Source organism: Coccinella septempunctata, chromosome 4, assembly GCF_907165205.1.
Source record: "Coccinella septempunctata chromosome 4, icCocSept1.1, whole genome shotgun sequence".
Lineage (NCBI taxonomy): Eukaryota > Metazoa > Arthropoda > Insecta > Coleoptera > Coccinellidae > Coccinella > Coccinella septempunctata.
The window spans coordinates 38,402,825-38,419,455 of record NC_058192.1 but is presented as its reverse complement, the minus strand read 5'-3'; the positions used below and the strand labels follow the sequence as shown (position 1 = coordinate 38,419,455).

Here is a 16,631-nt window from a genome sequence, read left to right as displayed (position 1 = left end):
TCATACGTTTTTTTTTTCTATTCTAGAATATTTTATGGATTTCTACTCCGGGAGATATATCAGTTCAAAATAGACGGTCGGAGCAATTGATGAATAGAGTAAATAGAGGAATGAATAAATATCCTAACACAACTTTTTTCATTCTTAAAGCCCTAGAGTCCCAGTTCCAAGGATTTAAATGAACCACCACTATTCTGTAGACGATGGAGAGCATGTTCCTCATATTTTTTTCGAATGTGTAAAACGACTGGCCAATAAAATTGTTAGAGAAATGTATCAGATTTACTCAGAAAAATTTCTATTTGTTTCTGACAGCCCTAGAGCTCTAACTCATTCATTCATTCTACGATCGAGAGTATGTTCCTATTTTTTGTTTTGAAAATTTAAAATGGCCAAGAAAATTTATTTCCCATGCACCATTTCCATCAATTTTCTTGGATGGCCATTTTAAATTTTGTAAAAAAAAAAAAGAGGAACATGCACTCCATCGTAAGAATATCGGTTCATTTTCCGCGGTGCATTTGAAGAATTCATGAATGAAACTCAAAATCATTCAGTTTAAACTTGCATCTGCTGTTATAACCCAAATTTAGAAGAATTCCCCATTTTATTTAAGGTTGAACGAACGCGAAAAGTTACTACAAGATTTCGATAAATATAACGTAGAATAAGTTCCAGAAAATTAATTTTTCCATTTTTCATTTGACTTGTCCTATACATAGTAAATGTCTTAAGGGATCAATAAATATACTTATAATTATTATAATTATATCAAAGTATTAAAAATAAACAGCCGTTAATACGAAACAGTTGTCCTGTTAATTGTTAATTAATGTGAAATTTTTGTTTGAAGATGAAGTTCCCCTTGCATTGAAACTTCCCTTAATTATTTTGACTTCCATTGATGCAAGATGATTTTTTGTTGAAGCATTTAACATTCTTGTAATTATCCGTTAATTCCTAGAAGAGGAACCAGTAAAAAACTGATCCAAGATATGATCTCCAGCGTGTTTCTTGAAGTGAAGATTCTCGGTGCTATTCGTGTCGGAAAGAAGAGTACTGATGGACATGTACCTTTGAAGGTGATTTTTGACAGTTCTGAATCAGCGCTGAAGATCCTCAAAAACAGGAATAAATTTCTGCCAGTTCGGGTGCTGTCTGACCTAATTCCAAGGCAGAAAGAATATCTATTGAAACTTCGGAAGGAGCTGGCAAGCAGAAGATCTCAGGGAGAAGATAACTTAACTATCCGGTATGTTCGTGGTACACCTAGGATTGTTCAACTCTCGAGGAACAACCGTTCGGACTCCGGAGGTGGGGGCCAACCAAATTTCCAAATGTGTACTACCAAAATGTAAGAGGCTTACGCACAAAGATTGTTGATTTTGTTCGGAATGTGACTGTCTCAGACTACGATATAATTTTGCTCACCGAGACTCCATTGATGATGCTGAACTTCAGCTAGTGGACTTTGAGCTTTTCAGGACAGATCGCACGTAAAAGAACCATAGGTGGTGAGTGTATGATTGCTGTGAAAAAGACTTTTTGTGTACATAGAGTGCCACGTATTCACGTATCGGTTGAGGATCTGTTGGTTGTCGTGAGGACTGGTCAGCTGAAGTATCTGTTTGTTACAGCCCATATACCACCTCAAGCTGTCGTGGGCCTTTATGAAAAGCACTGTGAGAATGTTGAACAAGCAGTTGAAAGATTTGAACCTGACGGGCTATTCATTACCGGAGATTATAGTCTTCCTCATGCAGTATGGACTAACGACCACTTGGGTGTTAGCGTAGATGCTATTCTATCTCAGCAGGTTCAAGTTTTGGTTGATTTTTTTTTGTTTTTTGATTCTTTATCAAAATAACTGCATTCTTAATTCAAACAATACAATGTTAGATCTTGTTTTCTCCAGTTTTCAGTTCCTCACAATAAGTTTAGCGTATGAGGTTCTGTCTAGGTTGGATGATCACCATCCAGCACTCACTTTTAGTGTGAGGGCTCCCCAGTCATGTAGAAGTAGTCCAGAGATAATAGCTTATTGACAATATTAGTTTAATGACTTTCAAATTGATATATTTTTGATAATGGGGTATTTTCCTAAATTTCAAAATATATGTCATTGAAATCCTTATAACTCAAATATATCGAAATATATTTTTTTAGAATTTTAACATATTGCGTTTTGTCTGTATTCACTTACGAAAATTCTGATTTCAGAAGTGCTCTCTTATGAAAATTCTACGTCATTTTCACAATCCGGCAACGCCCGTCGAATCAATAAAGGTCATGAAAGTTTTATGATCATCATAGACTTAATAAATATCAAGTTTGGTGATCACATTTGACAAGGAAAACAAACAGTGCATAGAAATATCGAACAATGACACAAAATGTCATCGTTTTTAAGAATATATAGACACAGATTACAGAAACAATTTTTTGAAATGTGTGGATATAGAATTCTATATCTTCTTGATCAGTTCCACTGTTGTCTAATTAACAAAAATTACTAGACTTTAGTAAAGGCATTCTACGTCACAAGCTTTTACATACTCGAAGTTTCGAAGGGTATATTTCTGAAATTTCTTAATTTTGAAGCGAATCTTTTACGTGTTGGATAACTAATGGAAAGGGGTTTCCAAAAATAATTTTAAATTCGATTTTGGAGTTTTAGGAAACTTGCCCATTGGTTGAGGTCAGGGATGAAGGAAATCAATTGGATGAAAATTCTGCCGACGTTTCGAGACATGAGTTCCCCTCATGTCTCGGTCCTTCATGTTAAGTCCGTACCTGTATCTTATAATGACACTATTTTACGTGTTTTTTGAGTGGACAATAGGTGTCAACCGATAATAGCCCCGAAGATGATTTAAATATAATCGAAACGTCGGCAGAATTTTCATCTAATTGATTTCCTTCATCCCTGACCTAAACCAATTATCAAAAAATAATAGCTTATAATTTTAAGTCAGCATGAAAACATAAGTGATTATATGTCATCCATAGAAGGGATGAAAGGTTCGATGGTTGTAATGATGTTGACTCTCTAGTTGATGCATTTCACGAGCTGGTATATAGCGCTGTTGATAGATTTGTGCCTAAGATTAAGATCAGGAACTACACATTTCCAAGTTGGTTTTCGGCCGAACTGATAAATGCAATATTTGAAAAAAAGTTGGCTCATAAAAAGTATCTTCGAACACTTGGAACGATTACCAGCTCTTCTTTAATCTCATTGTAAATCCCTGGCTGAAGAATGTTACAGTTCATATATAGAGGAATGTGAAGAGTCTCTGCTTGGAAGTGTGAAGAAATTTTTTAACTTCATTAATTCCAAAAAATCGGATAAATGCTTTTCCTCGGTAATGTATTTCAAGGATTCAGAGATCCAAACTGAAAAGGATATAGCTAATGCTTTCGCTGAGTTTTTCCTTTCTGTTTATAGAACTAACGATGGTATCTCCTGTAACGCCACGGAACCTTTATCTTGCTTAACCGATGATATGATGAATGTTCCGATGATTCATGTCCAACAGGTATTGGACGGTATCGATGCCCTCGATATAAACAAGGGACCTGGCCCAGACAATATTCCTGATATCTTTCTTAAAAAGTGTAAAGACTTCATCGCATTACCACTACAAATAATTTTCAACAAATCACTGAATGATGGAGTGTTTCCTACGTCATGGAAGTCTGGTTTTGTGAAGCCTATTCACAAATCTGGTCCCAGGGAAAATATCACTAATTATCGGCCAATAACTATTTTGAGTGTCATCCCGAAATTGTTCGAATCCATAGTTTTCAATCAGATAAAATCTCAAGTTTAAGGTAGAATATAGATGTCATATATTTTCGACTTCTCATTTTGCGAAGTGATTCGGCATTGTGATAAAATACGTAATCGGGTTCCATTAACCCAACCCGTCGCTAGCCGGACAAAACCGATAATTAATTGTTTATCCAGAATCTTATTACACTATAATAAATAGTAGCGCCTAAAACTAATGTTAAAACATTAGTTTTGGGCTTTTTTAATACCTTAGAGAAAAATTTTCTGCTCTCCATTCATCGGATAAATTGGGGGTTCCGTTTCCACTCTTTAGCTAGCCTGGTTTGTTCCTCCAGATCTCTGTATTTTGAAATTTTTTCAGTGTGCCTATCTAGAAGATTGTTATTATTTGGAATCGCGACGTCGATGAAAAGTGTTCTGTCCTCATCCTTATATTCATTTTCCAATACAGCATCCGGATGGTAATTGTAATGAGGAACCTTTTTCGAACTTAGAAGTTGGTGTTTTAGTGCCAATTCTTGGTGAAGAATCTTGGCAACGGCTTCATGTCTATTATTATTATTATTAATATAAAATTATGGCTTTTGGATTATGGAAAATTACAAATATTTCTATACATAGGTGCTATTCAACGAGTATTTCAGAAGCTGAAAGAGTAGTGTTACACATATTCTGTGACGCGAGCAAAAGGGCGTACGCTTCTGTAGCTTCTGTAGCTCACCTTCGAATGATCACCCAGACATCAATCGATTTATCTTTACTTTTTGTTAGATCTAGAGTGGCACCGGGACAACTGGGACAATTCGAAACTGGTGATATTCCAGAGTCAACAGACAGTTTTGATTGGCATTGGGTTCCATCCAAGTCAAATGCTGCCGACAATGCCACAAAAACCTACTTTGACGATGGAAATAATTTAGATTTCAATCGATGGCATAAGAGACCAGAATTTCTCCAACTCCGCGATTAAATGGCATGGCCGATCAAGAAAATTGACTCTAGGGGTGTTTGTGCAAGTAGCTTGTGTTTATTTTTGGTTATTGTATAAGTTGCATACAAACTTCTCGTCGCACCTGTATATGGATCTGTTTTGATCAGATGCGCGAATTGTATTCATTCAATTATACATGTGCATTCATGAGACAGATGTGAGCAGGGAAAACTGCGAGAAATTGTGGCGCATCATTTTTCCATTTTCTTTACGAGTAGACAATTACATTTTTTACTTGTGTTGGTGAAAGAAGACGAGGGCCCTCCAACGAAGGAAACACCGATTGTCGTCAGGTAGGTGCAAAAGAGATTAAAAAAAAACAGCTAAGCTAAGGGATGTTAATGTCAAATTTTCGATTACAGTCCGCTTATTTTTCCACTTGCATTAACAAGGGGAATTTTGAAAAATTCTGAAGATTAAGAAGATACTCTACCGATAGAATTTTTGGCCACTATTCTCGAAAATGATTCCTGTTTACCGGATATAAACCGTTTTAGCAAATGGATGAGGTTAATTAGAGCCACGGCCTGGGTGCTAGTAGTCGCTAAATTGTTGATTTCGAAAATTCGTTCCAAAAATAGGAAAATTTTAGCAGAAATTACCAGTTCCGATCTTCAAGAAGCTGAATTAATCAAGCAATGTCAACTGGAAAGTTCTCCAGAAGAAATTCCTCTCTTGAAAAACAGCATGTGCTTGAAGAATCAGAGTGGACTTAAAAAAATTTCACCGGTCATGGATGAAAATGGAGGCTTGGTAGCCAGTGGATTTGGCCACACAAATCAAAAGAAGCCAGAAGACCCATAATAATAATAATATCTAAACATAGGTTGATTAAATTACTTCTGCATCATTACCATGAACAATGTGCTCGTCAAGGTATCGAAACTGTATAGAATACTACCAGACAAAAATATTGGATAATTGATGATAGATCAGCCGGGACGACCACATTTGCAGAATATAAAAAATGCCGAATTTTAAAAGCGAAACCTGCAATTCCACAAATGGGCCAACTTCCGACATTCAGATTGACTCCACCAGCTCATGCATTCACATACACAGGAATTGATTATTTCGGACCCATGCATGTAAAAGTTGGACGTCGACGCTGTTGAAGTAGGTTTTGGCTCATTCTAATAGCAGCTTCGTTGTCTACCATCAATTTTGGAACTAACAGAACACTCAGTATTTCCTTGAATAACCGCTTTAGCCATTCAATTTCCTGTGCAGCTTCACTAGCAGCCACTATTTCTGCCTCTGTTGTGGAAATTGCTACAGATTTTTGACGTTGACTAAGCCAGGATATAGCTCCACCAGCATACATGCATAAAACACCCGAAGTGGAACGTCCTGTTTCACTATCTCCTCCATGGTCATCACTGAAGGCCACTAACTCATCTCTTTCCTCTGGCTTGTAGCTAAGACCAAGATCCATTGTGCCCTTCAGATAACGAAATATCCTCTTCACTTTCATACAATCTCCATTCGTTTGATTTTCTAGCTTTCTTGAGGCGATACTTACAGCATAAGCTGTCTGGTCTTGTACTTGTCATTAAGTACATTAAAGCACCAACTGCTTCTCTATAAGGAAGGTTCTGTTCAATTCGTCATTTATCTTCCCTAATTGAAAATCTTCCTTTACAATTGGAGTTGTTACTGGTTTGCAGTCCAACATACCATATCTTTCAAGAATTTTCTTAGTATAAGAAGATTGACTCACTAGAACGGTGCTGTACTCTTCTTTCCGAATTTGGAGTCCAAGAAAATAGGATGCCGGTTTTATTGTTATTTTGAATTCTTCTTGTAAACCAAAAATTCGTTTTTCATGGTATTATTGCTGCAAGCTAGTAGTCCATCATCAACATACATAGCTAACAATAGCATGTCAGTTCTTTGTTTTTTGATATATAAGCATGGCGTCGGCATCAGATCGGAATCACTAAATCGTTTATTCCAACATCTCGGAGCTTGTTTCAATCCATACAAACTTCGTTGGAGTTTACAAAGCATGCCGCTTTCATCTTCGAAGCCTTCAGGTTGTTTCATGTATACCTCTTCCCCTAATTCACCATAGAGAAAGGCAGTACATACATCAAACTGTGTAAGAGACATATTTTTACTGGCAGCTATGCTTAATAGTGACCTTATTGTTCCTCCTTTTGCCACTGGACTATAGATTTGGTCATAATCAATCCCTTTCATCTGGGAGTATCCTTTTATAACCAACCTTGCTTTGTATCTTTCAACGGAGCCATCAGGATTCGTCTTGAGGCTGAATACCTATTTGCAAGGAATTGCTTTTTTTCCAGGTGGTAATTTTTTTAAAATCCAAGTATTATTTTTTTTTTAAGATAGTAACTCCTGCTTCATAGCTGAAATCCAGTGTTCTTTTTCAGTACAAGTTATGGCATCCTTGTAATTTAAAGGTCCATGTGACTCACATATTTCTGCAACTGTCATAAGGAAGTCATCAAAACGTGATGGTTTTCTAATGTCGTTTCTATCTCTCAATTCCAGTCTCATTTCTTCAGTACACTGTTCAACAACAGTTCGCTTCTCTCTTTCTGCACACCCGTTCTGTTGTGGCTTATATGGCATGATCAGTCTTTGTTTTATTCCATATTCCATTTTATTAACTTTTATATTGTCGAACTCACCACCATTGTCCGAAATAATTTCTTTCACGCCATATCCTGCAGCTTTAATTTTCGCTAGGAAAATGTTTAAATTATCTATCACTTCTGATTTGTGTTTCATGAAATTTATGAAACGATACCTGCTATAATCATCCTTGAATAAGACATATATCTCTTATGTTGATGTCCAAATCTTTCATGTTATAACTGTAAAACATTATGATTATTAACTAAATTAATTTCTTTGGAATTTTCTGGCTAAAGACTTCATTTTAAATTTATACAATCCTCCTGAACAATTTCTTGATCCAACGAGTATAACTTCTGATAGCTTGAAATGACATTCTTCTGTTGTTGAAACGAATTCACTGTTTGGACTCTTATCTTGTGCTGGCAATGTTGAAAATAAGTTTCTCTTGATGCTCGGAACATACCACACTTCAGTCAGAGGAAAACCTTGCATTCTTCTGTTCACGTTTGTTATCACTCTAACTGTACTTTTTCCTAATGCTGGTACTGTCTCTCCATTTGCTGTTGATATTTGATGATGGTTGTTAAATAGTAAATAGCTCTGAAAAACATCACTTTGATTGGTAATGTGATTGGTTGCGCCATTATCTACGTACCAATTTTCTTTATCATTTTCACACAACAATACAACATTTGAAACGGCTTATAATGAAACTTTGTTCTTCGCATCACGAGCTCTATCAGTTTTGTCAGGTTTTGGTGGCTTGCCATCTGCCTCCATTTCAGGCACTGCCTTATTTTATGTCCTCTTGATTTACAGTATTTACAAAACAAATTGCTTCTTTTGTTTGCTGTATACAATACTTCCTGTTTAGTCTCGTTTCAGCTTGATAATGCTTTTTCATAAGCACACAATTGATTCGTCAAATGATCTATAGTTCTATCTTTGATTGATACGAGCATCCAACTTGACTTGAACGAGAAATAATCAGAAGGTAGAGTTTCTATTATTTCACAAATAAGCAAAATTTCAGGTAAATCACACTGACACGTATTTCCAGCAATAACTTCGTCCTTCGAAATTGCTTTTTGAAGGTTATAATAAAGATTCTTTAGTTTAGATATATGTGTGGCTATATCATCATCTGCTTGTCTTTCATAGCTAAAGAATTGCATGCACAGGTCATATGTTTTGTCTTCAACATTGCCATCATAAAGTGTGTGCAATTCCAGCCAAATTTCTCTAGCGGATGTGAAACGCATTACTTTTTCTAAAGTTGTTTAGAGTTAGAATTAATAGAGCATTACTATCGGCCTGATTGAAAACAGATAAGTCTTTCTCATACATCTGTTTGTCATCAGTTGTAGCATCTTCTGGTAAGGATTTAAGGACTTCCGTATTCCAATTTTCCTTCGATAACTTCTAAACCGCCTTTAATTCCTCTTAACAAAATGCACAAGTTATATTTCCTGGTTGACCAGTTTTTGTACTATACTTGCATTCATTTTCTCAGTTTAACTCTTTTGCAATTTATAACTTTACTTTTATTCTGTTCCTCAACCACGCTCTGCTACCATGTTGAAGAAGGTTTTATTCAGAATAAAGCTTTACAATATTATTATTGACAAATTGATTGACAATATTTTTTTATTGACAAGTCCTATATATTTTGATATTAACTGAATATATAATTATCATAGAACAAAATACACTAATGCTTGCTGAAAAACATTTCCAGCTTCAACAGAAGCGAGAAAGATGGGGAGTTATTTCCACCTGTTTATCGATAAGAGCTGTTCATCTTGAAGTAGCACACTCGTTACCAACGGAGTCAATGCTAATGGCAGTGAGACGAATGATAGCAAGAAGAGGACAACCTCTGCAAATTTATTCCGATAATGGAACTAATTTTAGAGGATCCTCTGAGGACCTGAAGAAAGTTGTCAAAGAAATAGATAAAGAAAATTTGAGACGAGAAATTTTATTGAGAAATATTGAATGGAAATACAAAATGCATGAACCATCTAGAATAACAAAGGATACCTCCACTCTAATCGATAATATATTCTCTAATATTGAACTGTACACCACAAGCACAGAAAATCTACACATAGGGGATCATCGCTCTCAAATCATAACCTTTCCATCTGAAAAAGATGATTCTTTAATGAATGACACAAATTTTAAGTTTCGAAGAATTACAACATCAGGAATTAATAACATCAAAGAAAGACTAAATGCCAACAACTGGAATAGTGTATTCACCCCTATGTCAGCAGAAGAAAGCTATCAATACTTCTTTGATAAACTAAGGCTCTGGTTTGAACTAGAATTTCCAGAGAAAATAAAACAAAAAATGCAAAACTTAAATAAAGCTGGTATAAATGAAAATGAGGAGATAAGAGAGATCAAAAACAAACTAGACATACTAGATACCATCTTCAATGTCACAAAATGCAGTAATATATATGAAGAATATAAAAGATACAAGACAGAACTTGCGAAATGTATTGAAAAAACAAAGAGAGATTTCAACGAGGCTCTAATAAAAAATCAGCAAATAAGACAAAAACTATATGGTCCATAATTAAGAAGGAAACTGCAAGGAAGAAAATCACAAAACCAAAGGATGGAAATCCAATGGCATTCAACAGTTATTTTGCATCAATAGCTCAAAGAATGAGTGGGAACACGGCTGCAAACAAAGGAGAAGCCTTGGAGCTGCTGAAACAGATTAATCCTGATAAGTGTGAATTACTGGAATTTCAACCAACAAATGAATTCGAAGTCATAAGCATCATCAAAGGAATCAAAGGAAAGGGGACACGAGATATTTATGGAATGTCAACTACCATTATCAAAGCCCTATCATTGGAAATTGCACAACCATTAACTATCATATTCAACAAATGTCTTTCCGAAGGTGTATTTCCGACTGCACTTAAAATTGCCAAGGTATTGCCAATCCACAAAAAGGGAGATGAAAATGACCCTTCAAACTATAGACCGATCTCAATACTACCAACTATATCAAAAATATTAGAGGTAATAATCAAATCGAGACTCCTAACACTTTTTGAAAATAACGGAATTCTCGGCAGACAACAACACGGATTCAGGACCAGCAAATCCACAACAACCTATTTCATGGAGATCATGAACGAGATAATAAAGTCCTTGGATGAAAAGTGGACAACAGAGATTGTTTCAAAAGATTTATCAAAGGCATTTGATACTGTGGACCACGATATTCTACTCAGTAAATTGAGACATTATGGACTGGAGGGTGCTGCTCTGAACATGATCGTCTCGTTTCTATCAAATAGGCAACAATATGTAGAATGGAATAACATACTATCTGGAAGTAGAAACATAACGTCTGGAGTGCCGCAAGGATCGAAGCTGGGGCCCTTACTTTTCCTATTATTTATAAACGACCTGAATCTGACTAAGGACGAGTTGAACATGTATCTGATAACTCTTCTGTTTGCAGATGATACCTCCTTTTTCCTTAAGGCCGTGGATGAGGGTACCCTGAGGGCATTGGAAGAATATGTGCATACAACATCAAAGCACTGGTTCAGCTGTAACTCACTTGTCATAAATGAATCCAAGACTCAAAACTTAAAAATCAAAAGTAGTAAAAACGAGATCATCAAATTACTTGGAGTTACATTAGATGGGGCACTTTCATGGGAGGCGCACATCGAATCATTAAAAAGAAAACTAGCAGTTGCAATCTACACCATCTCAACTGTTAAAAGAGTTTCCAGCAAGAAGGCGGCGGTGATCTCCTATTTTGCAAATTTCCATTCGTTGGCAACGTATGGAATTCTCCTGTGGGGGACATCAGTACAAGCCAGAGACATCCTGATTCTCCAGAAGAAAGCGATGAGAGCAATAATGGGTTTGAAACAGAGGGACAGTTGTAGAGAGGCGTTTAGGGAACTAAAAATACTTACCATACCAGCCCTATACATATTGGAATGTTCCACATATGTCCATAAGAACTTAGACAGCTTTGGGGTGTAAGGGGGAAGGATGCGTATTATAGCCTCTCCTCTCAAATGCCAACCTCACCTACTCGCGGTGCACCCTGTTCTTACCAACGAGGCTCTGGCGACCGAACATGAGCGGTATAACTCTGTTTCCCACAATTACCTAGCCTAAACATTGGCTTGAGCAGGAAATGGCTCTATTCGTTGCTCAAGTTACGTCTCAGACCTTGTCGTCTCAGGATACCTGTGCCACAAGATAATCTATTCGAAGCCGCAACCAAAGTTGCACTGACAGCGTTACCAGTGCAGCTTTTAAACACCTTCTAACGCAGCTCCTACAAAAAGATGGATCAGTCGAACAGGACAAAATTTGTATCCGGAGGTAAAATACCCTCCCATTCGGATCTCCGGGAGAGGGTGCCTGAGCGAGTGAATCATCGAACAAACACCAATGAAAAGCACATAGCTTTTGCAGCATGGAACGTCAGAACCTTGCTAGACAACCCCAAGGCCGGCCGACCAGAGAGACGTACTGCCCTAATCGATAAGGAACTGCAACGAACATCCATTGAAATAGTTGCCTTAAGCGAGACACGCTTTTCGGACGAAGGTAGCTTGGTAGAACAAGCGTATACTTTTTTCTGGAAAGGCTTGCCGGAAGGCGAAATCCGACAACATGGCGTAGGCTTTGCCATTAGAAACGACCTGGCCGCCAAACTTACCGAAAATCCAGTTGGTATCTCAGAACGTTTAATGACCCTACGTTTTCCTGCAGCGAATAACACGTTTGTGAACATCATTGCAGTATACGCACCCACTTTGAACTCCTCTGACAACTTAAAGGACACTTTCTATGAATCACTCGTTGCTACATTAAGTAAAATCCCAAAACGGGAACGAATTATTCTCCTTGCAGACTTCAATGCCAGAGTGGGCAGATGTCAAGACTCAGAAGTATGGCCAGGAATAATAGGGAAACACGGCACAGACAGCATTAATTCGAATGGAGAACGTCTGCTGGCTCTTTGTGCAGAACACAATCTGTGTATAACGAACACCTATTTTATTACCCAATTCAAGGGGGACCTGGCGCCACCCGCGCTCAGGGCATTGGCATACCCTCGACTATGTGATCGTGAGAAGAAAAGATCTGAAAAAGGTGTTGGTCACTAAACCCAGAGCAGATCTGGAGTGCCTTCAAATCTCCAAACTACAAAACCCTTCTACAAAGGAAAGATTCACAGCTGCCGTCAAAGAAAGCCTAACACCATCGGATTATAACGACGACATGGAGACTCATTGGCTTCGCTTCAAGTCATCTCTTACAAATACAGCGAAAGAAATACTGGGCACAAAACGCTCCCGAAAATCCCCAGACTGGTTTGCCGACAGCGAAACTCATATCGCACCCCTTTTGGACGCAAAACACAAAGCAATGAAAACCGCAATTAACAAGCCTGGCGATGTTGCTGCCCAAAAAAGTTTTATAAACATAAAACGCGAGGTCCATCAAGAAATAAGAAAAATCAAGGATAGCTGGTGGAAAGAAAAAGCGAGGGAAATACAAGCTTACGCCGATAACCATGACTACAGGCGTTTTTTTGAAGCCATTAAAACTGTTTACGGTCCAAGCAGAAAAGCTAGCTTTCCTATAAGAGATGCTAATGGAGCTATTCTAACTGATGATAGAAAAATTCTCGAAAGATGGAAGGAGCATTATTCACAGGTCTTGAATCAAAATAACGACTCGGATTTATCCATTTTAGACCTGCTCCCCGCGTATAGTCCGATGACATCGCTTGATGACGAAATCTCAATGTCGGAAATCATAAGTGCGATTAAAAATATGAAAAATGATAAGTCACCTGGTCTAGACAGCATTCCAGCGGAGATATTCAAAGCCTTGGATGAAGACATTGTCAATAGTCTCCTAACACTATTCCGCAAGATCTGGGAACAGGGAGATGTGCCACAAGACTTCAGAGACGCTTTAGTTATCAACCTCTATAAGAACAAAGGCGATACGTCGAATTGCAACAATTACAGGGGCATATCGTTGCTTAGTGTAGCCGGTAAAATTTTCTCGAAGATTATGGCTAATCGTCTGGTTCCACTCTTAGAAAAGCTATTACCTGAACCCAGTGCGGCTTTCGACCAAATCGATGTACGGTGGACCTAATTTTTACACTGCGACAGCTACAAGAGAAGGCCCGTGAACAACAATCAAGGATTTATACAGCCTTCATCGATTTAAGTAAGGCATTCGACTCGGTGAATCGGAGAGCACTTTGGAAAATCATGGAACGTCTTGGAGTACCCGAAAAATTCCTAGCAGTGTGTAAAAGCCTTTATACCAACAACACCGCTAGAATACAGCATAATGGCTCCACAACCGACCATTTCTCAACCAACTCCGGAATAAAACAAGGCTGCGCCTATACTGTTCAATATTTTCACCATAGCTGTATCGATAATTGCAGACATGAGTATGCCCGTAAGAGGTGTTGGGATAAGATTCAGATTTGATGGAGTCCTGTTTAACCTGAAGGGTGCAAAAACCCGTACCAAGTTCATAACGGAACTTCAATATGCAGACGACTGTTCACTCATCGCTAGCAGCTCAGAGGATCTACAGATAATGATGGACACCTATAAACATATATACGAAGCTTTAGGCCTTAGACTCAATATCGACAAGACCAAAATCCTTCAAACAGATATCAGCCTGGAGAATGAAACTCTAGAACAGGTCGAGCAATTCAAATACTTGGGAAGCTTCATAAATACTAGGGCTAATCTAGACACGGAAATACAAAACCGTATCAATTCGGCATCACGGGCATTCTGGAAGCTCAAGGACAGAGTGTTTCAAAATCACGACCTCAATCTGAAGACCAAGACAGCTGTTTACAAAGCAGTGGTCCTCCCAACGCTTCTTTACGGAAGCGAAAGCTGGACGCCCTACAGGCGACATATTAAACAGCTTGAACAAACGCAACAACGTCATCTAAGACAAATAATGCACATCAGATGGTTCCACAGAGTTTCGAATGCAGAAGTCTTGCAACGGGCGAGCTGTACAACAATTGAGACTCAAGTAACAAGAGCCCGACTCAGATGAAGCGGCCACATTCTGAGGATGCAAGACACAAGACTCCCCAAAATAGCCCTATATGGCGAATTCACTGAGGGAGCCCGGAAACCAGGAGGCCAGTATAAGCGGTTTAAGGATACACTACATCAATCCCTAAAATCAATTAATGCCAATCATAACTGGGAACAACTAGCGTTGGACAGGTCACGGTGGAGGTCTTTGGTACACAGTTACAATGGAGAGTCGAGAAGGATACAGAGGCGGCCAGATCTGGTTGGTGACTATCCATGCCCTGAGTGTGGAAGGATCTGCAGGTCACGGTTGGGTCTCTTTAGTCACAGGAGGGCACACAGTCGCAACTAGCCCTAAGAAATTACAAGTCTGTTCGCAATTTATTATATTTCTTCTTTTTGTAGATTTATTCCCGGTAACGGGATACAGCAATGGAATGGAATGGAATAGACAGCTTTCCAACTAATAGCTCATTCCACGACTTCAATACACGATGCAGAAACAAACTTACCATCCCATACCATGAACGAAAGTATGCACAGCAGGGAGTAGACTACTGGGGTCCTAAAATGTACAATGGGCTTCCCGATGCCATAAAACAAATGAATGGAAAAAAGTTCAAGAAATCTCTCAAAGAATTTCTCTTGAAAGAGACAATCTACAGTTTCGATGAATTCTTAAAATATTGAATGTTTAACTTCCAAATTGACGAAGCATGTAAATTATTGATGCTAATAAAAGTTATTGTTATTGTTATTGGAAATTCATTCCACCTGCTTCTCCTCATATGGGCGGTGCATACGAGACTAGTGCGTTCAATGAAAACTACATTTCAAGTTATTCTCAATATTTCGAAGGACGAGCTACTCCTCACCTTATTTGCAAAATGCGAAATTATTTTGAACTCCAGACCAATCACGAAAGTAAATGTTGATCCTGATGCCTTGGATGCTACAAATTATTCGACGGCTTTCGAATCTGAAAATGGAAATTTAGGGGGACAATGGAGAGGAGCTCAAGAATTAAGAAACTCGTTCTGGAAAAGATGGACTAGAGAATATCTACCGACTTTGACGAAAAGAACGAAGTGGAGGGACGACGGCATACCTATAAAGCTACAGGATGTATACTTCATTCAATTTTATTTTAGCAGTCGGTTGGCCATGGAAATTTGACACATTTCACTCTGTATAGTACGAAAATGTGGGGTTATGAAGCTTGTCAGAACATTTTTGGGGTTTTAAATCAACGCTATGTTGCCCGTTCTACGTAAAAGTTTCTGTTATTACGTATTTTATCACAATGTCGAATCTCTTCGGAAAATATGTGACGAACATAACTGAAGTTTATACAAACTGTTTGAAGGCATACCCAATCCAGTTATTTGCATGGAAAATACAAGAGTTCAGTATAATATCATAATATGCACTAGCTTGAGGAGAGTTAATGTTCGTTATCTTCTTTGGCTTACATCATTTGTAGATTTCAAAAATATTAACCCGAAGATGAAATGCATATGATATGCAGTGGTTGGGAATGGGTATCTCCCGAAGGAATTAACAGATAATTACAAGAATGTTAAATTCTTCAACAAAAATCATCTTGCATCAATATAAGTAAAAGGATTTGAAGGAAGTTTCAAGTTAATATGCAACTTCACCGTTGAACAAAAATTTCACATGAATAAACAAGTAACAGGGCAACTTGCGCGTATTTGTGGCTATTCATCTTAATACATTGATGTAATAATAATAATTAGGTATTTATTAGTACCTTACAACATTTACATTGTATAGGACAAGTCAAATGAAAAATAGAAAAATCCATTTTGGGGAACTTATTCTCCGATGAGATTTATCGAAAATCCTGTCGTAAACTTTTCGCATTAATTCACTCAAACATAAAATTCTCAAATGCCACCACTTTTTTGGGTCTCCCAATGGAAGGAAATTCTTTGTCATCCTCTTCATTCACAATCTTTCTAATTGTGAAAATATTCAGCTGAAATATAAGTCGTTTAGATTCAGATGAAACATTATGTTACCAGTCCGGCCCTTGCGGTCGGACCTTTCGAGAACCAGAGCGGTCGAAAGCTTCCAGAATAACCGCGAAGGTACCTGAATGTTTCCGGCG

At 37.8% G+C, this 16,631-nt stretch overlaps 2 protein-coding genes across 2 annotated transcripts in view; both read right to left on the bottom strand.

Annotated features, from left to right (window-relative positions):
- The window catches only part of LOC123312503, a 416,804-nt gene that overhangs the window by 15,485 nt on the left and 384,688 nt on the right, over positions 1 to 16,631 (bottom strand). The window lies entirely within an intron of this gene.
- LOC123312499 (DEAD-box helicase Dbp80) overlaps positions 1 to 16,631 on the bottom strand; it is a 72,864-nt gene that overhangs the window by 1,120 nt on the left and 55,113 nt on the right. The window lies entirely within an intron of this gene.